The following is a 27,844-nucleotide window of genomic DNA, read 5'->3' as shown; positions in this document are numbered from 1 at the left end:
TGAGATCCTTTCCTACTTAGAGCTTTTGTGACTTCATAGCAAAGCTCAGACCAAGAACAATACCATTAAGCTAAAGCGAATAGGTAAATGTGCTATAGGGAGTATGGAAAACCAGAGTTAATTTATAAAAACCTTTATAAATTTTGAACCATTAACCTTTTCTCCCTAAGGTGTCATTTTAATTACTATGATAAGTTGTAGTATTTCATAGTGAAGGAATAAATGGAAAGATTGGGTAGATGACTACCTGAGAATTAGGAAATTTCAATAAATGAGAGAAAATAATGGTTTCTTGGCTTTTGTAGAAGCCACTGATGATCTATGGCCTGGGCTGCTTGCAGGAAAAAAGGAATGGGGTTATGAGGATCAAGAGGCCTATTGCCTCACGTGATACCACATATGGATATAAACAGTTTTGCTCTGATCTGCTTTCACACACCAGCAAAAAACCAATCTGGTCTCTGAGCCTTATTAATTTGGATTTAGACTGGGTTAATGCTTTTATGCTGCCAGAATCTGGAAAGGGTCCAAGATCATAGAAAAACATACTGTACAAAGCTACAGAATTTCAAGGACAATTTCCCCCCTCATAAATTCTTTAAGAAAGCATTCATTTCATACTGCATCTTTAATCTTCCTCTATATAAATAATTTAAAAAATAATTTACTGTCCCTAGGTAAGGTTTTGTTTTTGTTTTTGTTTGGCACATCTATGATACCACTTATACTTTTATGGGCTAATTGTCACCCAACTATTTTCTTTATTTTCTTTTTAATATGATATACATACATGCATACATACATACACACACATTAACAATTGGGAATTGTAGATAAAAATTCATTTCACTATCTTCAATTCATGATAATTAATTTAGATAAACTTTCCTAAATCTGAGAGGTAATCTCTTATCTATTCAGATTTATGGAAGTGTTTTGGCTTTTGGACCCAGTTAGATGGGCTTAAACCCTGAAGAAATCATGGAAGATTTTTTCACTCAGTACAATTGGATTTCTCATGTGAAGGTTGAGGCCATTGTTTCCAAACAAACCCAGTTCCCCAATTTCTGTAGAGAAAGACCTACAGTGTCTAGAAAGCTCTTTAAAGATTAAGTTTTTCTTATGAAATAGGAATCTTGGCTTTTCCTTTTGGAACTTCTTAAATAGAGGGGCCTCTTTAGTGGGAATGAATAAGGGGACAGGATTCTCAGTTTCTCTTGGATGCAATGCTGTTTTAGTAATGCTTAGAAACTGAACTTAGAGTATAGGTGCCCCTCTATGAGAGAAAGACAAAAAAACCCCTCTAGGGATAGTGGACCAGTGTGTCTGCACAAGTGCAAAGGCAGATCAGCTTGGGTGTTCACCAGAGGGAGGAGGGAGTAACATCTATTCTGGTTTATGTCTTGAATCTGTGAGGAAAATATCTAAATTCAAGAGATTCTTTAAGCAACTGGGCTCTTCCTCTTACAATTTGTTTTCCTTGTTAAAACAAAACAAAACAAAACAAAACATTGTTTTTGGTTCAGAAAGGCTTCTGCAATCCCTAAGACAGGCAACAACTTCTTAGAACTTTGTAAAATACTATTATCTTGTTAAAATTTAAAATCATGCATTTGGAAGTGTGAAAGAATCTTTATTACTAGCTTTTAATATAAAAAGTGCCTTTTTTCCCCTGACAGTCTAGAGTAAAAAGCAATGGAAAGATATTTGAAATGCATATTCAGGACCTCCTCAAGTCACTTTAGAATTTAGGACTTTGAATGTATCAATCATGCTTCATTAGATTTTCCAGGAACCATAAATATCAAAATGGGGGGGGGGGTGGGGAAATTTTAAGGGTGGTCATCTACTGAGTAATTCAATCAAATTACCTCATCCCACCTAAAGTAAGTGATAAAATACCCCATTATGCTAACCAATTTGGAATACTGTCTCAATGAAAACAAAAAACGGCATTCCAACTAAGTATGAAAAGGTTTTTTATCAATTTTGATGTCTCTAAGGAGCAATTACATGAACTGGAAGTGCTCTTAAGTTATTACATAGGAAGAGTGTTCAGATTGGCTGGTCAGGGACTGTGGACAATATTTTGAGGTTATTTTGGTCCAAGAGATATTCAAGATCAAGTAAAAGTCTGGAAAGAAGGGGACCTTGAGAATTTGGGCACTCCAAAGAACTTCCCAAATCCCCATCACATCATGGTCTCTGGAAAAACCAATTGTGATAGATTCATACTTCCAAATAAGTGAACATAAGCCACACCATATCTAAGAGGAATATTTTAAGGATTTCATCAAAAGAACTTCCAGGAGCTGTGTTACCCTGTTCCCACATAGGCTATCTAAACTCTCTTGCTATCTAACTTTCTCTTGCATTTTATGGGTATTTATAAGAGATTGTGCCATAGATTTTTTAGGGTAAAGTTTTGTATTAACTGTTCTTTATATCAACTTAATAAATACTTCTTTAAAAGCTACTAAAATCTAGCTGATTAAATGATATCAAATAATTATATTGGATAGAGCAGAGTAGAATGGAGGTTCAAGTCTTTAGCATTTTAATCAATGTACCCTAAGTCCTTAGAGGCTCTCTTAGAACCCTATAGAACTAGCTACCCTTTCTATATGACTCAAAGAATAAGAGCTAATGTTAAGATAGTAATTTTACATCATGTGCTGTATAAAGATCACAAGAGATAACATAATGTATATGAAATGTTTTTATAACTATAAAGTGATAGATAAATCTAAGCTATTATTTACAATTTCCATTAAAGGGCAGTGAATGTAAAAACTTAACAGTTGAAAATGACTAGTACATCTTTGTGTCTTTCTAGATTTTGCTTTTTTCTAGAACATTTTCCAAAATATTGACATCTTTTCATGGCTTTGCTTAATATTACATATGACTTGTGATATATGACATATTGGAAAGAGTGTTGGACTTTTTCAGAAAACTCAAATATTTAGTAATTCTGCAATCTTAGACAAGTTTCTTGATTTCTTTTAAGCCTCAATTTGTTCATATATAAAATAAGATAATAACATCTACTCTAACTTTTTCATGTTATTCATAACTTTTTTGTTATTGGAAGTAAAACCAATAATATATAATGGCAAATTATAGAAATGTCAACATTACTCTTCCTTCCCCTCCTATCATCATGTCATCATGGAGGCTTGCCCTAATATAAAATTTAGCCAAAAATGTATTTCCATTTCTTCTTCTTGCATGATTTACCCAGTCATAAGTGCCTACTTTCCAATCACTTGGCATTTATTTTACATAGACTTATATGTGTATGAATTGTCTAAGCCTATGTAATTCAAGTTCATTGAGGGCAAAGACTGTTTAATTTTTATGTTTTTATTTCCAGGCCTAGAAAAGTGTCATCCAAAAAGTTATTGCTTAAAAGATTTATTATTTGTTGATTTAAGTGCAGTCATATTTTTTTTCCTTGAAACAGGACATGATATCACCTTGCTTCATCTTATTTATTCATCAGCTTATATGCATCTAAATATGCATACAGGTGGATTTATTCATATGCTAATTCATTTGTTTATGTATTTTAATCTGAAAATTTTTAATAAGCTGTGTAGCCCCCCTGACCTTCTTGGAAATAATAGTATTTGTTAAACTGTGTGCTCTAAATGAAAGTACAGTACCTCCTTATTTATCTACTGTGAACTTTCTGAATAAACTGAAGCATACTATTGAATCATGAAAAAAGATTTCTGAATAAACTAAAGCATATTATTGAATCATGAAAAAAAATATCTTTTTCTACATCTTGTATGTGAAATCTTTCAGAAACGTATGATATAATTCTTTGGCTTCTTTAAAACAAGATTTTTAGTTTTCCTAATTTAGTTTTCATTGGTCCAAACTTAATGTCATTCAGACTTTAAGCTTCTTGGGACTCTATTCCCAATTCTATCATGATGGTGCCATGTGATCTCCAAAAAGTCATTTAACATCTATAATTATGATGGAATAATTTCTATAGGAAATGATGAAATCAATGATCTTAGAAAAATATGGAAAGGCTTGCATGAAATAATTAAAAAGGAAATGAACAAAACCAAGAGAATGCTATATACAGTAATAGCAATATTGTTTTAAGAATGTCTTTTAGGAAAAAAAAATCATTTTGATAATTATACTCAAATTAATTATAAATATATGACAAAAGATGCTATTGGCGGCCAGAAAAATACTTATAAACAGAAGTATATATAGAATAATTTTATATCTATCTATCTCTATCTCTATCTATCTATTTGTGTTTGATAGTCATTTGTAAGGCAGGGGAGGGGACAGGGGAGACAAAAAAAGAAATCTGAATAATTTTATTATAAATTTAAAAGGAATAGCAAGTTATACAAAATAGATTTTGCAGTTTCACATACAATCTTTTTAAAAATTATTATTATTATACTGTGTTATGGAAATGGTTGTTTTTTTATTCCATATATTAAAAATAGCATTTTTAAAAAGGAGAGTTATTCTAGGGAACAATGTGGCAAGGGGCTATAGGTAAACAAGACCAATGTGTATAGACTAGAGAACATCCAGTTTGGCATCATATTAGAATATAAGGAGAAAAATAAAAGAGAATACCTGAAAGGGAAGTTACTATCCAGATGGAAGAGAGGCATGGATGTCTGGCAAAGGCATCTGTCTGGGGCAACTGGGAACCAAGGCAGATTTTTGAACAGAGGAGTAATCTAATCTGATATATATTGGGAGGCTATGGGAAAGCCCACAGTGCTCAAGAAATACCCTTACCAATGTCGTCATCGTCATCACCATCATCATCATTAATGTCTGATTCAGATATTCTGCACAATAAATAAGCAATGCTAAGTTGGAAACAAAAACAAACAAAAACAAAAACAAAAAGTCAACATGAATGCACTCATATATAAGATGCAACAGTATTAGATCAGGGTTTATTAAAGGTTTTCCACTCATGACCTCTTTTCATTTGAAAAATTTTTACATGACCCTGGATATATTGATATATAAAATAGGTATACAAATCAAACATTTACTGATAAAAAAAATCATAATTTTTTAACCCCCACATTCATTATGAGATCCGGTTGTGAACCACAATTTTTAAGAAGCTGTGCCTTGGATGACCTTCCAAAGAATCTTTTATGAGTCTATGATTGTAAGATATTGTGCATGACAATGATGCTTTAAGGAGCTAATGACTACATGTAACTTTATTTGTTGGTAAACTAAATAATCCCTATATATATATATATATATATATATATATATATATATATATATATATATACTTTTGTGTTAATGGCTACAGGACTTAGAGCTATAAGGTACCTTATTCAGTCTCTCACTTCAAAAATGAGGAATATGTATAAGGAAAGATTTTTCTGACACAAAGTCCACTATTCTTTTCATTATATCATGCTGCCTCTGACCCTTGGATTTGTTTTTTTGTATTTTATTTGTCTTGTCCCACCCTGCCAAGATGTCAGCTGTCACTTCTGGCAACTGTGTGTGTCATCTGCCATCTCTTACTTCCTAAATTATTGTTCATAATCCCTTGTGGTCTGGAAAGTCAATAAATAAATTAGAATTGTCTAAATTATTGTAAGTTAGCCTTTGTGACAGATTCTGAATTGCTATGAATAATTACATAAAGTTTATTATCCATGGATTTTGTAACCTTAAAATTTGTGACTTAGGAATCTTTGGGGTCTCCTTTTTTGTGGATATAGCTAAAGATCTCAAATGAAGGACCTCAGAATAAGTAAAGCATTATTATATCCTAGTCCCAAAGATGGGAGAAGATAGACTTTTTTAAAATACATCAAGAGATTCATGGTCTCAGTGGACTAGGTATCCCAATTATCTTTTCTACACTGCAACTTTCCCCATCACGGTTTCCATATATTGTGGGTAGCGTTAAGAAATTAAATGGGTACTTTTGGGGAATTTTGTGGAAGCTAGAGATGACATATGAAGGCTAGCAGATGTCACAGAAAATGTTTAGAAACTCAGAAATGCATAAAATATATTTGTAATATTACAATTAATATGTTTTATCTTTCAATACCATAGTAATTCAGACATCTTCTCTGATGCAAAATTTTATACAGATTTTCCAGATCATGGAAAAGGCACCATATCTCTAAAAGAGGGAAAAGGACCCACATGTACAACAATGTTTCTAGCAGCTTTTTTTGTGTGTGGAGGCCAAGGATTGGAAAATGAGTAGATGCTCATCAATTGGGGAATGGCTGAATAATTTCTGGTATATGAAGGTAATGAAATATTATTACTTTATAAAAAATGTTGAACAGGCTAATATTAAAAGGTCCTGGAAAGATGTACATGAATTGATACTGAGTGAAACAAGCAGAACCAGGAAAACATTATATACAGCAACAACAAGAATGTGTGTTAATCATCTAAGATGGATTTGGTTCTTCTCAGTGGTTATGTGATTCAAGGCAATCCCAATAAACTTTAAATAGAAAACACTGTCTGTCCAGAAAGAGAACTGTGGAGAATGAATGTAAGTCAACACATGCTATGTTCACTTTTTTTCTTTTTTTTTTCTCTTGTGGTTTTTTTCCCTTTGTTCTGATGTTTGTCTGCCACATAATTCATAAGAAAATATGTAAAAAAAAAAATGAATGTACATGTATAGCAAAAAAAAAATGTTGTTTTTACATGTAATTGGGGAAAACAAAAATTAAAACAAACAAAAAAGAGGGATATGCAACTGAGGGATAGGATTGATAGCTCTTCTAACTACTCTTCTTTCCCTTGTACAACTCTACCCCAGCTTCTTTAGACAAAATGTTCTAAGGTATAGAACTTCTGTGGTTCTTCTTTTTTTTTTTTTTATGGAAAACTTTATTTTATTTATTTACTACATCCAATCATCTACTCCCAAATCTAAATCTTTCAATATAATGAATTTATTACAAGGTTACATATTTTTTTCAACTCATGCCCTAGCAGATTAGTATATATATTAGTATATATGCTTCTCAAAAAATTTTTTTTAATTATTATTTTTTTGTTAATTTTATAATTACAACATTTTTTGACAGTACATATGCATAGGTAATTTTTTCCAATATTATCCCTTGTACTTCCTTCTGTTCCGAATTTTTCCTCTCCTTCCCTCCACCCCCTCTCCTAGCTGGCAGGCGAACATACATATTAAATATGTTATAGTATATCCTAGGTACAATATATATGTGCAGAACCAAATTTTGTTGTTGTTGTTGTTGTTGCAAAGGAAGAATTGGATTTAGAAGGTAAAAATAAGCTGAGGACAAAAACAAAAAAATGCTAAGTTTACACTCATTTCCCAGTGTTCCTTCTCTGGGTATAGATGGTTCTGTCCATCATTGATCAATTGGAATTGGGTTAGCTCTTCTCTATGTTGAAAATATCCACTTCCATCAGAATATATCCTCATATAGTATTGTTGTTGAAGTGTAAAATGATCTCCTAGTTCTGCTCATTTCACTCAGCATCAATTGATGTAAATCTCTCCAAGACTCTCTGTATTTATCCTGCTGGTCATTTATTACAGAACAATAATATTCCATAACCTTCATATACCATAATTTACTCAACCATTCTCCAATTGATGGGCATCCGTTCATTTTCCAGTTTCTAGCCACTACAAAAAGGGCTGCCACAAACATTTTGGCACACACAGGTCCCTTTCCCTTCTTTAGTATTTCCTTGGGATATAAGCCCAGTAGTAGCACTGCTAGATCAAAGGGTATGCACAGTTTGATAACTTTTTGGGCATAATTCCAGATTGCTCTCCAGAATGGTTGGATTCTTTCACAACTCCACCAACAATGCATCAGTGTCCCAGTTTTCCCACAGCCCCTCCAACATTCATCATTATTTGTTCCTGTCATCTTAGCCAATCTGACAGGTGTGTAGTGGTATCTCAGAGTTGTCTTAGTTTGCATTTATCTGATCAATAGTGATTTGAAACACTCATATGAGTGGAAATAGTTTTAATTTCATCATCTGAAAATTGTCTGTTCATACCCTTTGACCATTTATCAATTGGAGAATGGCTTGATTTCTTATAAATTAGAGTCAGTTCTCTGTATATTTTGTAAATGAGGTCTTTATCAGAACCTTTAACTGTAAAAATGTTTTCCCAATTTGTTACTTCCCTTCTAATCTTGTTTGTACAAAAACTTCTTAATTTAATGTAATCAAAATTTTCTATTTTGTGATCAATAATGATCTCTAGTTCTCCTTTGGTCACAAATTCCTTCTTCCTCCACAAGTCTGAGAGGTAAACTATCCTATGTTCCTCTAATTTATTTATGATCTTGTTTTTTATGCCTAAATCATGGACCCATTTTGATCTTATCTTAGTATGTGGTGTTAAGTGTGGGTCCATGCCTAGTTTCTGCCATACTAATTTCCAGTTTTCCCAGCAGTTTTTGTCAAATAATGAATTCTTATTCCCAAAATTGGGATCTTTGGGTTTGTCAAACACTAGATTGCTATTTTTATTCACTAGCTTGTCCAGTGAACCTGACCTATTCCAATGATAACTTCTGTGGTTCTTGTCTCCAATATCTTTGGTTTTGGGTTCTTTCAGGGTTAGTGGGATGCCTGTCATCTTTTGTAGTTGCCTTGAATTAGAGATTCTCCTCTTTACTTTGAGATTCCTGTTCTGCTCCAAACTTTCTAATCTAATCCCTAGTCTCTGACTTTTTTTTTTAATCTGTGTGATATTGGTAAATCAGTCCACCTCTCTGACTTTCAGTTTTCTCATTTCTGAAAATGAGAAAATTCTATTTTTTAGATGGCCTCTGAAGTCCCTCCTAGGCTATGATGATAGATTGAATCAACTCCTTTTCTAATCCTACATGTACTAAATGATGTATTTTCCTCTACTTACACACATAATCATTGGTTGCATATTGCAAACTACTCATGCTTGTCATGTGCATTGCTTGGTATATAATAGGGAAGTAATTAATGCTAGACATCATCCTTGACATCTTTTACTATCTATCATTCTTCCCACATCCAATTGCTGTTAAAGTATATTGATTTTTTTCTTCGCAAAATAAACATAATCCCTTCTTTCTTCTGATACTGTCACCACTCTGTTGAAGGCCTTCAGAATTTCAAATCTGCACTCTTGCACTAGCCTGATAATAGGTCTCCCTGTAAGGAGTCTCTTCCTACTGCAAACCATGCTCAATTCAGACACCAAAGTGATTTTCCTAAAATGCAAGTTCAACCATGTCAAGCTCCTGCTCAATAAACTCATTTTGTTGTTGTTCAGTTGTTTTTCAATTGTGTCTGACTTTTCAGAATTCCGTTTAGGATTTTCTTGGCATGGATATTTGAATAGTTTGCCATTTCCTCATTTTATAGATGAGGCAAACAAATTTAAGTAGCATGCAAGGGCACACAACTAGTAAGTGTCTGAAGTCAGATTTGTATTTAGGAAGAAGAATCTTCCTGACTCCAGACTTGACATAGTATTCACTGAACCACCTAACCACCCCCAGCAAATACCAGTGATTCCCTATTTTCTCCAGAATCAAATGCAAAATTTTCTATTTGTCATTCAAAGTCCTTGTAACCTAGTTTTTCCCTATCTTTCCAGTCTTTTTACAAATTACTTCCTGCCACATACTCTGATCCAGTGACAATGACCTCCTTACAATTCAATGAATCAGTCACTCCACCTCTTATTTAAGTTTGTTGAAAATTCTGCTCAATTATGAAGAATCCAGGTTATCTCATCCTATTCAATCCTAAATCAAGCTCATTGTTCAGACATAGCACTCAGCCCAAGATATATGATCAAGAAGTCTAACTCACTGTACAACCACAGATCTCTCCCATTCATGTGGATATATATTGAAAATAAAAATCAACATGTATCATTTAGAATGAAGAATTTTTAAAGGCAAATAATAGCTAGTCCCAATTCTATGTCAATTCCATTCTGGAGATCTTTTAAGATATTGTTCTTGAATTTTCTTATCGTCAAATAAAGAGGATGGTCAACTTAAGTGTTTTCTTCATCTTCCATCCTTTTATGAAGAAAATGGAGCCCAGAGAGGCTAAACAATTAGCTTTTGATCACACAGCTAGTAAATAACAAGAGTTAGGACTTGAAAGGAGTTTCTTGAATCTAAGTCCAGTGTTCATTCTACTCAATTTCTGGTGCCAAGGTAATTTGTCTTCATACTTAAAGAATTGGGCTAACGTGAAATAACTAGAAAAAGAAAAACACACACACATATATACACAATGATTAAAATTAAGTAAATAGAAAAAGCAAGGGGAAAAGAAACTGAATTATTATATAATTGTATTGACACTGAACAACAGAGAAAATAAGCATTTATTGACTAGTATGTGCCAGGCATTGTCCCACACAATTTAAAAATATTATCTCATTTGATTCTTACCAAGAACTCTTGTGTTTTTTTTTAATTACATCATACAACCTCTGAATTGATTTGTGTATTCCTTTTAATGAATAAATTGAAATCTCCTCTATCTGCTTTTCTTATATAACTCCTCTATATCCTTCTAAATATTTGCTACAGTGAGGTGCACCTGAGTTAATATTTAGGATTCTCCTCACATTCAGGGACTACCAATGAAATTACTGAAATGTTTATCAGATGTCTCCCATTTTTTCTTTATGTTTGATGTTTTTCTGATAATATCTTTTCTCCTGATTCTTCATAATTTTTAATGTGTAAGCCTATCTACCATAGGTTTCTCCATTGCCCACTGTTTGATCCTCAAATTCAAATTTTCAGTAACTATAGTGATCCATTAGTTATATTTTCCCTAACCATGTAATATTTTCTCTTCCCTTTTCTCATCTATAATATAGAATTTCCCAATCATGAATGAAAAGTCACTTACTTTAACCATAACCTACATCCCTAAGAATGAAACAATCACAAGGAAATCAAAGAAAAAGTGGAATCGTATGCCTTGAGAACAAATTGCCCATTGTGTTTAATTCATCAACCTGATTTAAATTGTATCCATTTTTGGAGTATTAGTTCCATCATTCATGTGGTTACCTTTCTTAGATTATTTTTTTGAGAGGTGTGCTATTCATTCAGAGATGGGTGTGTATTTGAATTTTAAAGTAATTGTTCATGTTCTTTACATGATTCTTATACCATGGTTATTATGTTGTCTTTCAAGTGTTGAGGTTAACATTTTAAAATTTGAAATACGTGTATGTATATGTATATATGTATCAGTAGATATATACATATATTAAATATTATGTATATGTATGTAAGTACATACACACATACATATACACATATATATGTAATATATCAACATGATCTAGTGAATAGAGGGGAGGCAAAGTTGAAAGCCAAAAGGACCTGGATTCAAGTTCACTTCCGACAAATACTAGCTATATGATTCTGGGTAAGTAACTTCACTTCTCAGTATTCTAGGCAACTCTCTAAACTATTGACCTTTCTAGGTAGATTGAGCTTTTTCCATCTGAGAGTTCCCATTATCAATGAATCATAAGTCCAGGCCCTATTACTACATATGTAGATAGGTATATAAGTATTTTATTGAATTGTTCGCTTACATCTGGTTTCACTGTCTGAGACTTTTCTACTTAGTTTCTGAGTCTCTCTTCTACTCTTATAAACATTTTTTTTGGTAAAGGAATATTTATAAATTAGGGCATTCTATAAAATACCCCTTTCCCTTTGGTTTCTCTTAGTTCATTAATGCATTCAACAAAATTCACTTGAAAAGATTTATTATGGCATAGAAATTCATTCTCATACAAGGCAGTGAGAATTTCTCAAGGATTCCAAAGGTGTGGTTTGAGGCAAATTTTTTTTTTTGAAAGTACACAATACTAAGAAGGGATTTCTAAGAAAATTCTCCCACTCCTAAGTAATTTGATTCTGCTTCCTGCTTGGCTTGCTTATATGGGATTGTTCCTGCTGGGAACCACACAAGTTTCTCTAGACTCACATTCTCTAAGGAAATGGGAGAACTTATATGCATTAAAAAAAAAAAAAAAGGGAGAAGGAATTATACCTTGGTATTGTGGGAGAATGAGCTGACAATAAATATGACTGAATTTGCTTACCAGTCCCAAAACGTAGAAGGTGATCCTAGGCTTACAAACGGGGTCTAGATATCTTAATACTCTGAAATTTAAGTTGATTCATTATTGTATGTGTTGGTTCCAAATTATATAAATACATTTCCTAATCATCCTTAAACACAGTAAAGGACATTACTCAAGTACTTATCAAAAGTTATGAAAATTTGATTATATTGAATTGAGTAGATAAAGATTTAATTTAATTTAATATTTTCTGAACTAGTTATTGTGAGCAAAGTACTGTATTAGGTCCATGAGGATTATGAAGAGGGTTCCTGCCCTTAAGGAGCTTACTCTCTGATGATCCTAGATAAAATATAGAAAAGTGGAATAAAGATAAAATATAGGCTATTATAATTGAAAGGATGAAGAAATCATTTTTGATTGGATTGAGGAGGTACAGGTAGCATTGAGTAAGCCTTCATGGCAAATATTGCATATGAGCTGGACATTGAAAAACTCAAAGGATTTCAGTAGGATTGCATATAAAAAGACTGCCCTGGATGCCAAAAAATGAAATGAGTCTAGGGAATGTGCAGCTGTATGATTGCTAGGAAGAAGTGAAAAAGAAATCACCATTCCTATCTAGTTTCTTTGATTCTTATGTATCATAAATAGTAATACGAGAATGGAAAGAAATTAAAAGGAATGATCTCACTTTATTGAGAGGTTCTAGTATCACATGGAGAGAAAAGCAATTCAAAAGACAAATTAAATGCCTGAAGGCTTTTCTAGTGGCTGGCTAGAGTTTTCATTGCAAAAGAAATGAAATGGCCCCAGGCAATGGGATTGTCAGCCCTGAAACTTTTACATATATAGCCACAACCAAGAAAAAAGCTTCCCCCTAGCTGAAGACTAGCAGAGAAGAGCAGTGTGAGAAAGAAGCCACTTCACAGTTGAAGATCAGTCAATAGCAGCAGCAAATGACCAACTGTAGCTCGGCAGAAATTCCCAGCAAGTAGCAACCAAGAGGAGTGAAGTGTTCCCATCAGACTTCCTATGTCCTTCTATTGCATTGAAAGCATTGATGGCACTAAACAGGAATACCTTTATATTTCTGCCCCATCATGCATGTTTCCCCTACACATGTCTTTTACATAGATAGTTTAGTAACTGGTGTGAGAATATATTATTGTGTGTAAGGAAGTTCATTTTAATCACTCATCTTACTATGGCATTTAAATCAAATGGCTCTTCTTTTAAATAAATACATCTTTTGCTTGGCTAGTAACAAAGAATAACAAAGAATTTTGTAGCTATTGTTTTGAGTGGATACTTGTATGTATAATGCTTTTAACTTGAAGCAGCTTTCTGATGATCCAGATGCAAAAGGTACTCTAGGTTCTACCTAAGTAAAGACAGGTCTTGGGAAGTGGGAATGTATCAAATAGATTAAGAAATGAAAATAGACAGTTTTGCTAAAGCAGAGGGCTCTGAGAAAACATTAGCATAAGGTAAGGCCAGAAAGATTGGTAGAGATTCTGGAATATCTGACTATAGAACCTGGAATTTATTTGCTTAACCTTGTGGAGACACTAAAGGGTTTTATGGGCAGAATGATGTGACTTTAAAAAAAAAATTGTGTCAAGTTATGGATTATATTAGAAACACTAGTTGAGAGGTTATTACAAAATTAAAGGCAAGAGGAAATGAGGCTTTAAATTAAGGTGGGGGCAGTAGAGTTGAAAGGAAAGTGTAGAGGTAAAAAATAATTGGAGGTTACTCAATAATACTTTTCAAATAATTGAATCTATGAGGCAATGTCAAATATATTCCAATGTTTAAGCCTGGGGGCTAGTAATGTCATTCACAGAATTAGAGAAATAAAGACAAGAACTAGGGTTTTTTTTAGGGAAAGATAGCTTTGTTTTAGAAAAGTTGAATTTTTTTGAATTCTAAAGCATTTAAATATAAGTGCCTGTTTATCTAATCATCTACAATCTAACTCTATTCATATCCATATCTCTATTTATGGGGGGGGGGAATTTGATGGTACAGTGGATAAAACACTGAATCTAAAATCAGGATAGACTTGAGTTCAAATGTGGTCTCAGATATTTATTAGCTATGTGACCCTGTGCAAGTCATTTAACCCAGCTTACTTTAGTTTCCTTCCTCATCTGTAAAATGAGCTGGAGAAGGATATGGCAAACCACTCTAGTATATTTGCCAAAAAACTCCAAAAAAGCAAAAGCAAAAACAAACGAAGTCACAAAGAGTCAGACAAGACTGAAAGAATTGAACAAAAAATTTTAGTATTGATCTAGAAAGCCTAGACATATTGCTTTTCTTTTTTTTTCTTTCATTTTTTTCTACTTTTATTTTTCTCTTGAGAACCTATGTGTTTCTATCTATCTATGTACCTATAGATATATAAGAACAGGTACATATACACACACATGTATATATTTTGGGCATGTGTAATTAATAATTGAAAATGTGAGAATAGATAAATAACACTAAGGGAAAAGCTGTAAAAGAAAAAGATTGACTCCCTATTTTAGATCTCTCAATGATCGTTCCAAAACTTTGCTTCTTTTCTTAAGATACCAATGTTTCCCTATTTTACCCTCAAAAACAAAGACACTTAAATAAGTGATTCAACCTTATATTTCCTTGAGGAGATTGTTTAACAGACTTAAATCTTTAACTATTTTCTTCCATTCTTCATAAATTCTCAGCAATGTCATTCATCCATTTTTTACTCTTCTTTGGTCCCAGGAAAACTATTCCTTCACTATACTAAACTAATCTCTCTTTTTGATTCAATTCCCACTTTCTTCCTCTAAGACCTGCTCCTGTTTCTCCTTAATCTTACTTTTCCAAACAATGATTCCATCTATCTTCTCTCTTTCATTGCTAGACTTACTGATTCAGAGATTTGCCCGTATCTCCTGCCTTTACTTTCTTAGGGACCATTTTTTCTTCAACCCATATGGTTAGGCTTCTGCCTACTTAATTTATTCCTTCACTTTTTACATGTGGGCCATCATTAATAGTCTCTTGTAGCTTATGTATGCCTCCTTTGTCTTTCTGTCAATAAAAATAATTTAAGTTCTTTGTTTAGTCTTGATTGGAATGACTCAGTGGTAGATCTTTTGAACATTGGGTCTTGTCTTATTTAAATTTTGTAATAGTCAATATGCCACCCACATTTAAAGTTTGATTGACTCAAGTGAATCTTGTCACTTCTTGGCTCAATTTCATGTTTCCAGTATTTTTTCCCTCCAATCCAGTCTTTAGTTACCAAAGTAATTTTCTTAATATAAAGGTCAGACCATATCTTTTCACTGATCAGAAACATTCACGGTCTCCCTATTGTACTCAAGATAAAAATATGTACTCAGCTTAGTATGTAAAACTCTTCAACATCTAGCTACAAGCTACATTTCCAGACTTTGTTTTATGTCACCATCCCCATCTTCCAAGCAATTTATATTTTAGACAAACTGAAGTTTATTCTTTTAGCCTTCTCCCCAAGCCTAGGATTTACCATTTCATCTGTATTTATTGAAATCTGTCTTTTCCTTGAAAACCCAACTCAGGTACTATCTCCTCAGGATCTCTCATTTGCTTCTGTTGAATTAGATGATGAATTCTTACCTGTGCAGGCTATAACTCCCAAGTCAATTTTAAAGACCTTCAAGTCTTACACATATTATCTCTTGCTCATTACTTCAGATATATGATTTCACAGGATATGATTTCACAGGTATAAGATACTCCATATAAGAAAAATTTCCCCATTAATGCAAATTGACAACTAGTCTATAATTTAGAGTCTTAGAGATTTTATTGTAGTGACTAAGGAGGAAAATGACTCATTAAGATCATTCAGCAAGTATATTAGAAGTAGAAACTAGAATTCAGCTGAAGTACAAGTGATTTCCAGATCAGCTTTTTCTCTAGACCTGGCTACTTCTTGTCTTTCACATAGAGCTGGCATTTTTCATCCAATGTACTTATATTCTAAATGACGTGTTTGAAGACAATGTTTAAAAACTGTGAATTGATTGATGATCAATAACTTTGACAAATTGAATCCATGTCCATGTCTAGATCTTCATCAATCTGAAATTTTTCTCATCTAGATGCTTACTGATCAGCTAGTTTAATTTTTAATTGAACATTTACAATGTTCCTAGGACTGAGTTTATCCAATTGATACACATTTTTGCTGTTTCCCTCAGTCACATGATTAACCATAGGCTGGTTTCTGAAGTACTTGTATATTCACAATTCACTCATCTCTGTAAGGGTTGACTTAACTTGAAATTAAATATTCTAAAAAGTATAAGAGAACCAAAATATGGGAGTCAGGCTTATTTTTTGTTTGCCAAATTTGATTTTCTTAATGCCATTATCTCTGCCAATAGAGGATACAGTCAAATTGCTGGAACTAAGCAATACAGTGGACTATGTTAGGAAAGAAAAAAAAAAATTGACTTGGGCTTTGGAACACTCAGAGCAGCCCTGGAACTCTGTTTAGTAGAGGGCAGACATGGGTTACCACACCGCATAGCTCACAGTTCTAACTTCTACAGTGGGTTCCTCACTACTGCCAAACATTCTGGTGGTGCACAAAAACCTCTCTGGAGTCATGGCAGGTGAAGTACTGGTTGGGGAAATGATTTCATTAGGATACCTCCTCTTGGGAGCTAGTCTCTCAGAGCCAACAAGCCACAGATGGAAGGATTTAGATTTTATCTTGCTCATTTGTGGTGTTAATTCAGTGCAGAGCTTTAGGTATGGTAGAACTTTCCCTTAATTCCAAAATGGGAGTGAACTTTAGAGTTTATTACTGGAACATGTATGACCTCCATAGTTTTCAGGAAATATTCAGATATAAATTTTATACTTTCTTTTGAACATGTTTCCAGTGACAGCCGTATGATAGGTTAGCATTCTCCTATTTTTCCAGCTGAGTATAATCCTTTGGACTGGACTCCATCATGCTCTCAGGAAATTTCTTATTCTCTGAGATTGTATCAATTTTGATATACTTCTGCAATACCCTCAGTTTTCTCTGTCCCACTGTTGGAGGACTGATGGGGGGAGCAAGGAAATGTTTCCAAAGGCATCTCTTCGTTTCCCACCCAAATATGCTCCTTTGCACTAAACTACTTCATGCCCCCACATTAGTACTTTTCTTCCTTCTCTTCCCCTCATTTTCAAATTTTTTTTTGTGTTTTTTTTTCTTTCTTATATGTGTTTTTTCTCTTCATAGGATGTGCACTTCTTGAGGGCAAGAACTGTATTTCTTTTTCATATCTGTATCCCTAGTATTAGCAAACTACCTGGCACAAAAACAGGCACTTAAAGGTTTATTGTATGATTGGCATTGTGTCCCCTTTTAAAAGTCAGTGCCAAATGCTCCAGATTGGGGATATCAATCAAAGATAGGGTTGGAATGATGGTTTGGGTATTTACTAGGAAAATGTTGTATTATTGACAAGGATGATTTCCTTGTAGAAAAGTCTAAGTTGATATCTAAATGACCTATATTCTTCATTCAAAACAAAACAAAACAAAACATAACTGAGCATACTTTGGGGCAAGTCATTTGAATTATATTGAAATACTTCAATGAGTCATCATGGCATAAAGGTGATACTGGGTTCTTAAAGATTGTGCCAGTGGAACACAAGTGTTGGCAAGTCTTACTGAGTTGGAAGGGCTTCAAGTATGGGTCTTGTGATGGATTGTATGAGTGTGGTTGGAGGACTGGTCTAGCCAAATTAGAAACTCAACAACAGTTGGCTTTCTTCTGATGAATTTTTCAGGTTTAACAACTCAAGTCTCTTGTGTCAGTGTAGAAAGAACTCACACTAATGACATCAATACACTCTGAAATATAGTCTAATAAGAATATCAAGTATTTATCTTCATTTCTTAATTTATCACTCTTAATTCCTTAAGTTCCCTTAGCTAACACCAAAATAAAATAAGAAGAATCAGGGACAATAGACTGAAAATCAAGGTTCCTACATCTCACCTTCTCCATATATTTTCCCATGGAATATCTACTCCAAGACTAACTCTTTGGGTCTGAATTGGAAATCATCGTTCACAAATCCCCTTCTGATGCATCTACTATAATAATCAGCCAAAGGACACAATTATTCCAAAGAAAGAGGATTTAACAAAATGTCAGGATCAGAAAAGTAGCAAAACAAAAAACAAAACTCTCTTTAAAAAATCCCAAACAAACAAGCTTCCATAAACATGTGGAAAAAAAATGAACTCAAATAGGGAATACACATGAAGAGGCACACACATAGGAAACAGCCTGAGCACAAATGTGGATGGGCACCTCATGCCTTAGACTGGAGGGCTGCTTTTGTCTTCACATGGTTGTTCTTATAGAATCTGATCCACATTCATCTCATTGTCTCTACTAGGCTGGTTGTATAATCTCCAGTGGCTACTGTTCAGTAAGATGGAGGGCCTTGGCCAGCTGCTGTTCTGATCTAGTCTCTCAGGGTACAGCTCTGGTGAATATTGTCAAACTCCATTTCTTACTGGATGCCACTCAGCTATAACCTCTTGTTTCCAGCCAGCTTTTGACTCAGTTGAAGTTCTTGGTTATTTCTTCCTCTTAAAGTCCCTATGATGCCAGAGTGAGCTGGCTTTAAGTCAGAAAGACCTGGATTAAGTACTGCCTCTGACACATATTTACTATGTGACCCAGGACAAGTTAATTAACCTCTCAAGGTATACTCTCTCTGTCTCTGTCTCTCTGTCTTTCTCTGTCTCTCTCTGTCTCTCTGTCTCTCTGTCCTCTCTCAGTTGTAGTGAAGGTGCTGACCTTCTTTGGTAGTAGATATTTCTTCACATAAGTGTTTCCTATACTAATGAAATCACAGATATAAGTCTCTGTCCCTAGTGTTTCCCTGGGAAAAAGTGGGGACTGGCCTTTTTCTATTTTTTAGCTCTAGTCCCATAGACTTTTTCTAATTCTTTTTAAAAAGTCATAAAATATTTTCTAATGTACAAAACAAAATGATTCCATTAGCTTCTCATTTTCCCTCCTAGACTCTTGGTTCTGAAGTGTCTCATTTCTGAAAAATTGGATCTTTCTCACTAGATGATGTCATTAGTTATAATCATTTCTTGAAACATCTCTTCTTAACCTAGGTCTCTGGGTTAGAGGCCACACCTTTGCTTATAGTGAACATTTCATATACTTCCCAATTTTAACTTCTGAAGGCTAGACTGTGAACTAGGCAATGGTTATTTACATAATTCCTACTATGTAATGGAGGGTTTGAGATCCCTTTGTTTTGAACTCTCCATCGATATATTTTGTGCTCCTATATAAACAAGTGAATGGGGGAAAATGATAAAGAAATAACTAATCCCAGGGGAAAAGCTCATTTATCTTTTAGCTTCTCTAAATCTCAGTTTTTTCATCTGTAAATAGGAATAGGATCTATCTCATAGGGTTATTGTGAGAATCAATGAAATAACATGTAAAGAACTTTGTAAGCTTTAAAATGCTATAGTTGTTATTATTAGTGTTGTTCCATTTGCCTAACTGCATTTCTAACTGCTTAACAGCTTTCTTGTTTGATATGTTTATAATACAAAGCCTCAGAGGGACTTTGAGATATCTTTTATATTACTAAAATGAAATGCAATAGAGATAAATGTTAAATTCTATCATTGGGTCCAAAAAATCAATTATGCAAGAAGAGGATAGCTTAAGTACAGTTAGACAATATTTTATCTGTAAAGTCCTAGGAAATTTGAAGACTACAATCTCAAGTCAGCAATGTGGAATAATTATTAGAAAGATATAATTATAGGTTGTATCAATAAAAATGTGGTGGCTACAATAAGGATGATAATAGATCTTCGTTAACTTACGTTTTGGAACTACACCGGACACGAGACTTTAGGAACATGTTGATGGTTTTGAATACAACTGGAGTAGGTTGACAAAGATAGCAAAAATACTTGAAACTGTGTCATACAAAGATCAGTTTAAGGAACTTGGCTATTTATTCTGGAGAAGAGAAGCATCATGAGGGAATTGTTTCAAGTATCTAAAGGTCTGTCACATGGAAGAGAAATTAATTATACTTAATCTGTTTGTGTCCAGATGGCACAAATAGTACTGGTGGGTGGAAGTAGACAAAAGGCAAAACATTTTTTCAAAATGAGAATTGCCTGAGAATGGGGTAGTCTGTTTTAGGAAATAATAAATTCCCTATCACTAAATCTCTTCAAACAGTGGTTTGATATTACTTAAGCTTTATTAACTTAAAACTTCACTAAGACCTTTGAGCCATCCTGATACTACTTCAGACTACATTACCAACTGAATTCTAGGAAGGAAATAATTTATAAATATAGACATTTAGCTACCTTTTTCATTTATGGGATTACAAAATACATTATTTCATGTGATTTTCATATAATTTCTGTAGAGTAAATGTCAGGAGGTTCATTTTATTAATGAGGAGATAGAAGCTAATAGAAGTTAAGAGATGTCTTAAGATCTCATTGCTAATAAATATATGACTTGGGATTCAAAATCTAGTTTTCCTGACTCCAAGGCCAATCCTCTATGTAGCACAGCACCTAACTTGTCTTATAAAGCAAGTATGCTTATCATAGAAACATCATGGACTTTTTGTTCCAGAGTATGTTCATTATTTGGGGGTAAATCTTGATTTTCAATTTCTCTTCCTTGTAAAAATAATATCATTTACTGCTCCTTTTTAAGAGGAGGTAGGGAATGACTCACATTCTCATACTTTAAGTTTTACAAAGTATTATATCCACAATTATCCTTTGAGGTAGATAGTGCAAATATCATTTTGCAAATGAAGAAACTCAGTTTCAGGTAGATCAAGTGACTTCCCCAAAGCTCACAAGGTAGTTAGATTCTGAGTTGAGATTCAAATTCAGGTTTCATTATCTAGTCTAATCTCTTTACATTATGAACAAGGAAACTGAATTCCACATTCAGAATTCTTTCCTTCAAAGGGTGCCTCATAGTTCCATTGTTACGTAGTAAGCTAGGGAAGAAGGGGACTTATTGAGGTATAATTGTATAGCTGGATCAAAAGAGCTACACTTTTTGTAACTAATTAATATGAATAATGAGGCTGCATGTATAGTGGTTAGATATATTAGAATTTTCACTATTTGAAGATATATTGGTGTAAAATACAGTAATTAGTTCTATCCCAATGGAAATATGTGGTGGAAACTTGAATAATGCAACAACTTCATAAGATTCATATTAATCTGGAACCATCTGTAATTCCAAATTGTTTTTCACAATGATTTGAATCATTTTTAGTTTCACCAATAATACAAGGTGCTTATTTCCCATAGCACTTCTAATATTTGTCATTTTCTCTTTCTCATCTTTGCTAATCTAATGGATCTAAACTGGAACCTCATAAATCCTTTCATTTTCATTTTTCTAATTATTATTGAGTCAAAGAATTATTTCATAAGATTATATCTTTAGAACTGTCTATTTACATCCTTAGACTGTTTGTTGATTAGGGAATGGCTTACATTCTTCTAAATTTAAATTCATTCTTTTATATCTTGGAAACAAGATTTATATTAGAGAAACCTGTTTCAAAGATATTCTAAATTTATTCCTAACTCTAAAATCCTGTGAGTGTATGATTTGTACAAGACAAAAAAGGAAAAAAAATTACCAATAATCATGAATTTATTTACTCTAGTAAAGTATTGGCTTAGGAAAATATTGATTAAGCCAAACCTTGATGCATTACAGATTATTTTACCTTTACTGAAACTGGTTCATTTTAGTAGTAAAAATACAAAATGTGTTGCCAAGCATCAACTGGTACCTTTGTATGACATAGTGCAGACATTTTGACAAGGCAATTGTCTTTCTGGGGCAATTATTTTCCATCTATAATGCAATGCTTTATGTTTTACCATTATCTCAAACACTGGAAAGACTCTTGTTTTGCTAAACTGGATGTGATGAATCAGATTCTGAATAGGCTTAATACAGTTTCCTAGGTAGAGTTTGAAATGAATAAACAAATTAAGTAAGCTAATAGAGCTTCTATAAATGTTTTATACAAGTTTTGTTTATGTGATGAAAATCACATTTATAAATTCTTAAGTCTGCTTTTGTGAGGCATTAGAGTGTGAGAGAGTACAGAACCAGGGAGCAGGAGATCTAGGTTCTAGTTTAGGCTTTGACTACAACCAGTTCTCTGTGCTCTGGGGAAAATAATTTTCCCCTCTGGAATTCAGTTTCCTTGTTCATAATGTAAAGAGATTAGACTAGATAATGATAACATCTGTCATTTGCACCATTCTTTAAAGCTTGCATAACATCTAATATAAACAATCTCATTTGAGCCTCACTTCATTTGGAGTGGCAGAGGTAAGATACCTAGGGATATAAAAGAAGAAGAAAGAAGTAAATGGTCATGCTCTCAAGGAGATTACAGTCAAATGGGTGAGAGACAACAGAAGTATTTAGCATTGCTTGGGTGTAGTTTCTGAGAGTAGGGAGTAAGATTAAAGAGGATTGATAATTTTTTTTTGAACAAGGTGAGACTTAAGCTGAGACGTAAAAGAAGCCAAGAGGTAAAGATGAAGAGGAAGAACATTTCAGACATAAGTGACAACTAGTGAAATTTTGTGCAGAGAACATCAAGGAAGCTTGTGTCAGTTGGCTAAAGGAGATGAAGACCGGAAGGCTTGAAAAATAGGAGGGGAAAAGCTTATTAAAGTCATTAAAAGTCAAATAGAATTTGATACTGGGGGTTATGGGAGTTTATTCAAAGGAATATGGTTAGTGATATAGTTAGACTTGCATTTTAGGAAAATCAATGTGACAACTAAGTAGAGGATGAAACTAGAGGAAGGGGAGGCTTGAGCAAGGGCAACAAACCGGTAGGCTATTGAGATAGTTCAGGTATGAGGTGATAAGCCCCTGCCCCATGACTTGGCAATATCAGATTAGAGAAAGGAGCATGTTAATACCCTCAAGAGCAACTGGGAAAAGAGGAAGAGAGGAATATTTTTTGGGGAAAGATAATACATCAGTTTTGGATATGTTAAGGGACATCCAATTTGAGATTTCTAAAAGACATTTGGAAATGTAAGTCTAAAGGTAAGGAGAGATATTAGGGCTACACAAGTAGATCTGAGAAACATCAGTATACAGACAATAATAATTGAAACCATGGGAGTTCATAAAAGACCAACTGAAATAGTCAAGAAGGAGAAAGAAATAGATAGAGACGTGGGGGAACTCCCATTGAATAGAACTTTCCCATTAAAAACAACTAAAAACCAGAACCCAACACAATTTAATTTAGTTAATTCATCTGTCAGTATTTATTGAGTACCCATTATGTGCCAAGTACCCCTAAACTAAAGTACTACTAAGCTACAAAGTTACAAAGAAAGGCAAAACCAAACAAAAACCAGCCCTTACTCTCATAATATCATGGTCTGTGTACACTTAGGCTTATTCCTGGTGAGCCTTATTATATTGAGCCAAAAAAAAAAAAAAAGCTATAGGGGGAAAGGAAAAAAAAAAAAAAAAGGAATTCACCAAAATGATGAAGAGGGGGTGAGAAATGATGACTTTATAAGAGAAAGGTGTTTTTGTAGCACCTCTTATCAAATCAGGACAGGAAATGTTGCCTTCTTTGATGTGTTTTAGGCACTGGTAATAAGAAATGGAATCTGGGACAGATTGATAACATCTGTTCCTCTATTTCTGAACAGCACATCATACTCACTTATGACTGAAATGAGTTAATTGAACAGAAATCAATCTGTCAATATGCTCTTATTTTTTTTCGCCAGCAAGAAGCTCGGATTCTGTCACAAAGTCAGAAACAACAATGGCTGCCTCTTGAAATCAAGCCCCCAAAAGAAGTATAGAATTTGGAAGTGACACCTTCTTAGGACATAAGAATAACTGGTTAGCTTTGTCTGACCTTGGGATGTCGGAGAAGGAAATATCACTTTGATCAGAACTCTTATTCATATCCTTTTGCTCACATCCAATAGCCTACTACTCTGGAGGTAAGGTCAAGCAATGAAATCCCTTCAACTTTATACTGTTTAGAAGAACATGAACTTTTTTTTTTTTTTAATGAGAAACTACAGATGACAGGTCAGCAGCCTACAGGGTTACCTTCTCAGAGTTCTCTCGACAGTTCTTAGTGTACTTGACAGTTAGCCTACCTAGACAAATATATCATTCAATAATTATCTAGTCTCCTGAGGGTTTGGAAAGCAGAGGAGACACACGAGTAATGACTCAAATGCAAAGTTTTATAAAGGCAAAAGGGTGCCTAAATCCTATATTCCTTTTTTATTTTCCTTACCTTCTGGCTTTTCCTAATTTTTCTAAAAAAGAGGATAAGAGAAGTATATATTTTAGACAATTAGATTTCCTGGCTAAATCTAATAAACTGAATTGTTTAAAGCTTGTAGATTTATAGAAATCAAACATTTAGGGGAAAATCCATAAAAATGTGATGATAATGATATTAAAGAACATTTTAAATGGAGGGAGGGGGAAAGAGAAGTGAGGATTTGTGATCATTCAAGATCATGTTATTTTTTTAAAATTTGGGATGATAAATTTACCTCACTGTTTTACTGTTAATGATTGAGCTAGAAAAAAGCTCTGTTACTATGGCAAGTGTAATATCTCTGAGGAGAAACATCTAAATTGGTGTGACTTAGAGAAAACATGGCACTAACTCATGAACACATGGACAAAACTGCCACTTGGTATAAAGTAGGAAATGACATAGTAAATCAATTCCATATTCATTGAGTTAAATCACTTAGGTGGCTAGGCTCTATGAAGAATACAAAGGAGTTTAAAGCCCAGTCTCAGCTTACAATCACAGAGACTAGACAAGGACGCTTCAGAAAAATAACAACAAAATTTTTAAATAGAAGGCAAAGATATCAGTAGAAGAATTGTGATAACAAAAACTGAAGCATAGGGATAAAAATTAACAGAGCATTATACATACATAGATGTTTAATACACACATGCACATATATATATTATATATATACATATATAAAATACATACATATCCTATATGAATCTCACAACAATTCTAGTGAGATATAGTTATAATGTTATATAGTATCATGGAACATACTTGTGGGTATACACACATGTACACATGTGTATATATTGCATGCACATGTAGTGTGTATCTGTGTGTGAGTGCACATATGAATGTAATGTTATACCATTTTACAGGAGAAGATGCTTAGAGAATATAAGTGACTTTCAAATAATCACATAGCTTCTTGTTCTTTGCTCTCAAAGAGGAACAAAATGACATCAGAATATTAGAGTCAAGTTAGTGTGTCTTACTGTGGCCAATTAGACCAAGATGAGCTAAAATGCTCTGTCACAATCTAGACTAATAGTCCCTATGAACATTTGCGGTAGATTCTCTAAGTTTGTGCATCTTGAATTTCTTCTGAGCTAATACAATTCTATTTTGCTCATAGAACACAGCACCTTCTCTCATGAGGGCATGCTATGCTGAGTGGTCCTGTGACAGTGTCTCCCATTTCTCCAATTCTAAAATTCTGAAGATAGACCTTGAGAGTGTCCTTGTATTGCTTTTTCTGACCATCTTGTTAGCACTTGTTTTTTGTGAATTCTCCATAAAATAGTCTTTATGGCAAGTGTACATTACATTTGGCATTCAAACTATATATATATATATATATATATATATATATATATATATATATATTTTTTTTTTTTTTTTTTTCTTTTTGGGTTTATTTTATCCTTTTGATCTGTTTCTTCTCTTACTGTTATGACTAATCTGGAAATATAGCACCATGTAATCTATATCAAATTTCTTAGCATTTTAGGAAGAGGGAAAAGGAGAGAGAGTAATTTGGAACTCAAAATCTTGTAAAAATGAGTACTAAAAATTGTCTTCAAATGCAATTGTGAAAAAATATATTAACAATAAATTGTCTCAAGTGCTGTCTTTCATTGTTTAGTCTTTTCAAATATTTATGTATGTTCTCCTTAACAAGATTGAAAACCAAGAATGGGCTTTCAAGGTATTTCTGGACCTTTTTAAATAGTAACAATTATTTCATTTATTTATTCATTCATTGATTTGTTAGTTCCTTCCTTCATTTATTTGCTGATTGGTGGTCTGTCTTAGAGACAGAGTTTCTCTATCTCATGCAGGATGAAAGGCCATCCATGGGCCCCATTCTGTTGATGATGTACATAAAAACTTGGACCTATACTGATGGAACTCTTCCCAGAAATCAGCCAGGGTCAAGATACTCAAAAGTCTTTCTTCTTGGTCTTTTGAGGTCGCTGTCAGGAGATTAGATCTAGCAATCTCCGCACCTCCTCCACTCTCTCCACCACCAGGAGAATGCCCCATTTTCCTCCTTCTACTCCACCCACACAAGTCACTTCCCCTTTTTTGTCCCACCAATCAAGTCAGAACAGAATAGTTGGGGAAGGTCATCCTTCAAACATGTTAATAGAGAATTGTCCAATTGGCAATTAGTCTCATGTGCTCCATTATCCAAGTGCATTCGCTCAGTTCTAGCCCTTCACACTATATTGTTTCAGAACTCTTTTTTAATTTAATATTTTTATTTTTCCCAATTACATGTAAAATTTTTTTACATTTTTATTTGTTTTTAAAATTTTGAGTTCCAGATTCTCTCCTGTTCTTCTCTTCCCTCACTGAGAAAGCACATGTGAAGTTATGCAAAACATTTACATGTCATCTTGAAAAGGAAACATAGATCTCAGCCCCCCCCAAAAAAAAAAAAATCCTCAAGAAAAATAAAGTTAAAAAAAGGTATGTTTCAGTCTGTATTTTCTTTGGGTATAGATAGATTTTTTTTAAACTATGTTTTTCAGAGTAGTCTTGAATCACATTGTATTGCTGAGAATAGCAAAATCATTGACAGCTGATATTTCTACAATGTTACACAGTACATTTCACTTTGCTTGAATTCATAAAGGACTTTGCAGGTTTTTCTGAGACCATCTTACTTATCATTTTCCACAGAACAACAATATTCCATCATGACCACATACCACAGTCCATTCAGCCATTCCCCTAATTGATGGGCATCCCCTCAATTTCCAATTCTTTGCCCTGAGAAAAGAGCTGCTATAAACATATTTATACATATAGAAAACACTTTTGGAATATATATCAAGTAGTGGTATTGTTAGATCAAAGGATATTTATCATTTTATATCTGTTTAGGCATTTTGATCATTTATCAATTAGGGAATGGCTCTTATTTATTTATTTTTTAATTTAAATTCCCTACTTGTTTGAGTTAAGAGCCCTTCATCTGAGAAACTTGTTTCAAAATTATTTTCATAGTTACTATTGCTAACCGTATTCCCCCCCTATCTATCTTCTTGCTGATTTTCCTGGGCTGAGAGGTCTGGAAACCACAACTGCTGTCACTGATTCAGAGGTCCCAAACATAATCCTGGTTTTCTGGGGCTGGGGCTGTGGTGGTACAAAACACATGGGATTTCACTGGATTCTCACCCTGATGCAACAGACCTTTTTTGTTGTCTTCAGCTAGAAAAATTTTCTACTACATCTTTTTGTTTGAAGTCATTGTTTAAAGGTATTTGCAGTGCTTTAG

General features: G+C 33.6%; 1 long non-coding RNA gene across 1 annotated transcript in view; it reads right to left on the bottom strand.

Annotated features, from left to right (window-relative positions):
- Positions 1-4,545: 4,545 nt before the first annotated feature.
- Positions 4,546-27,844, bottom strand: part of LOC141559405 (uncharacterized) — a 43,263-nt gene continuing 19,964 nt past the window's right edge. The window contains exon 3 of the long non-coding RNA XR_012487385.1: positions 4,546-4,865. This is a non-coding gene — a long non-coding RNA (uncharacterized LOC141559405). The remainder of the gene's footprint in view (positions 4,866-27,844) is intronic.

Source organism: Sminthopsis crassicaudata, chromosome 3, assembly GCF_048593235.1.
Source record: "Sminthopsis crassicaudata isolate SCR6 chromosome 3, ASM4859323v1, whole genome shotgun sequence".
Taxonomy (NCBI): Eukaryota; Metazoa; Chordata; class Mammalia; order Dasyuromorphia; family Dasyuridae; genus Sminthopsis; species Sminthopsis crassicaudata.
Note: the sequence above shows the minus strand (reverse complement) of the source record. Positions and strands in the feature narration are given on the sequence as shown.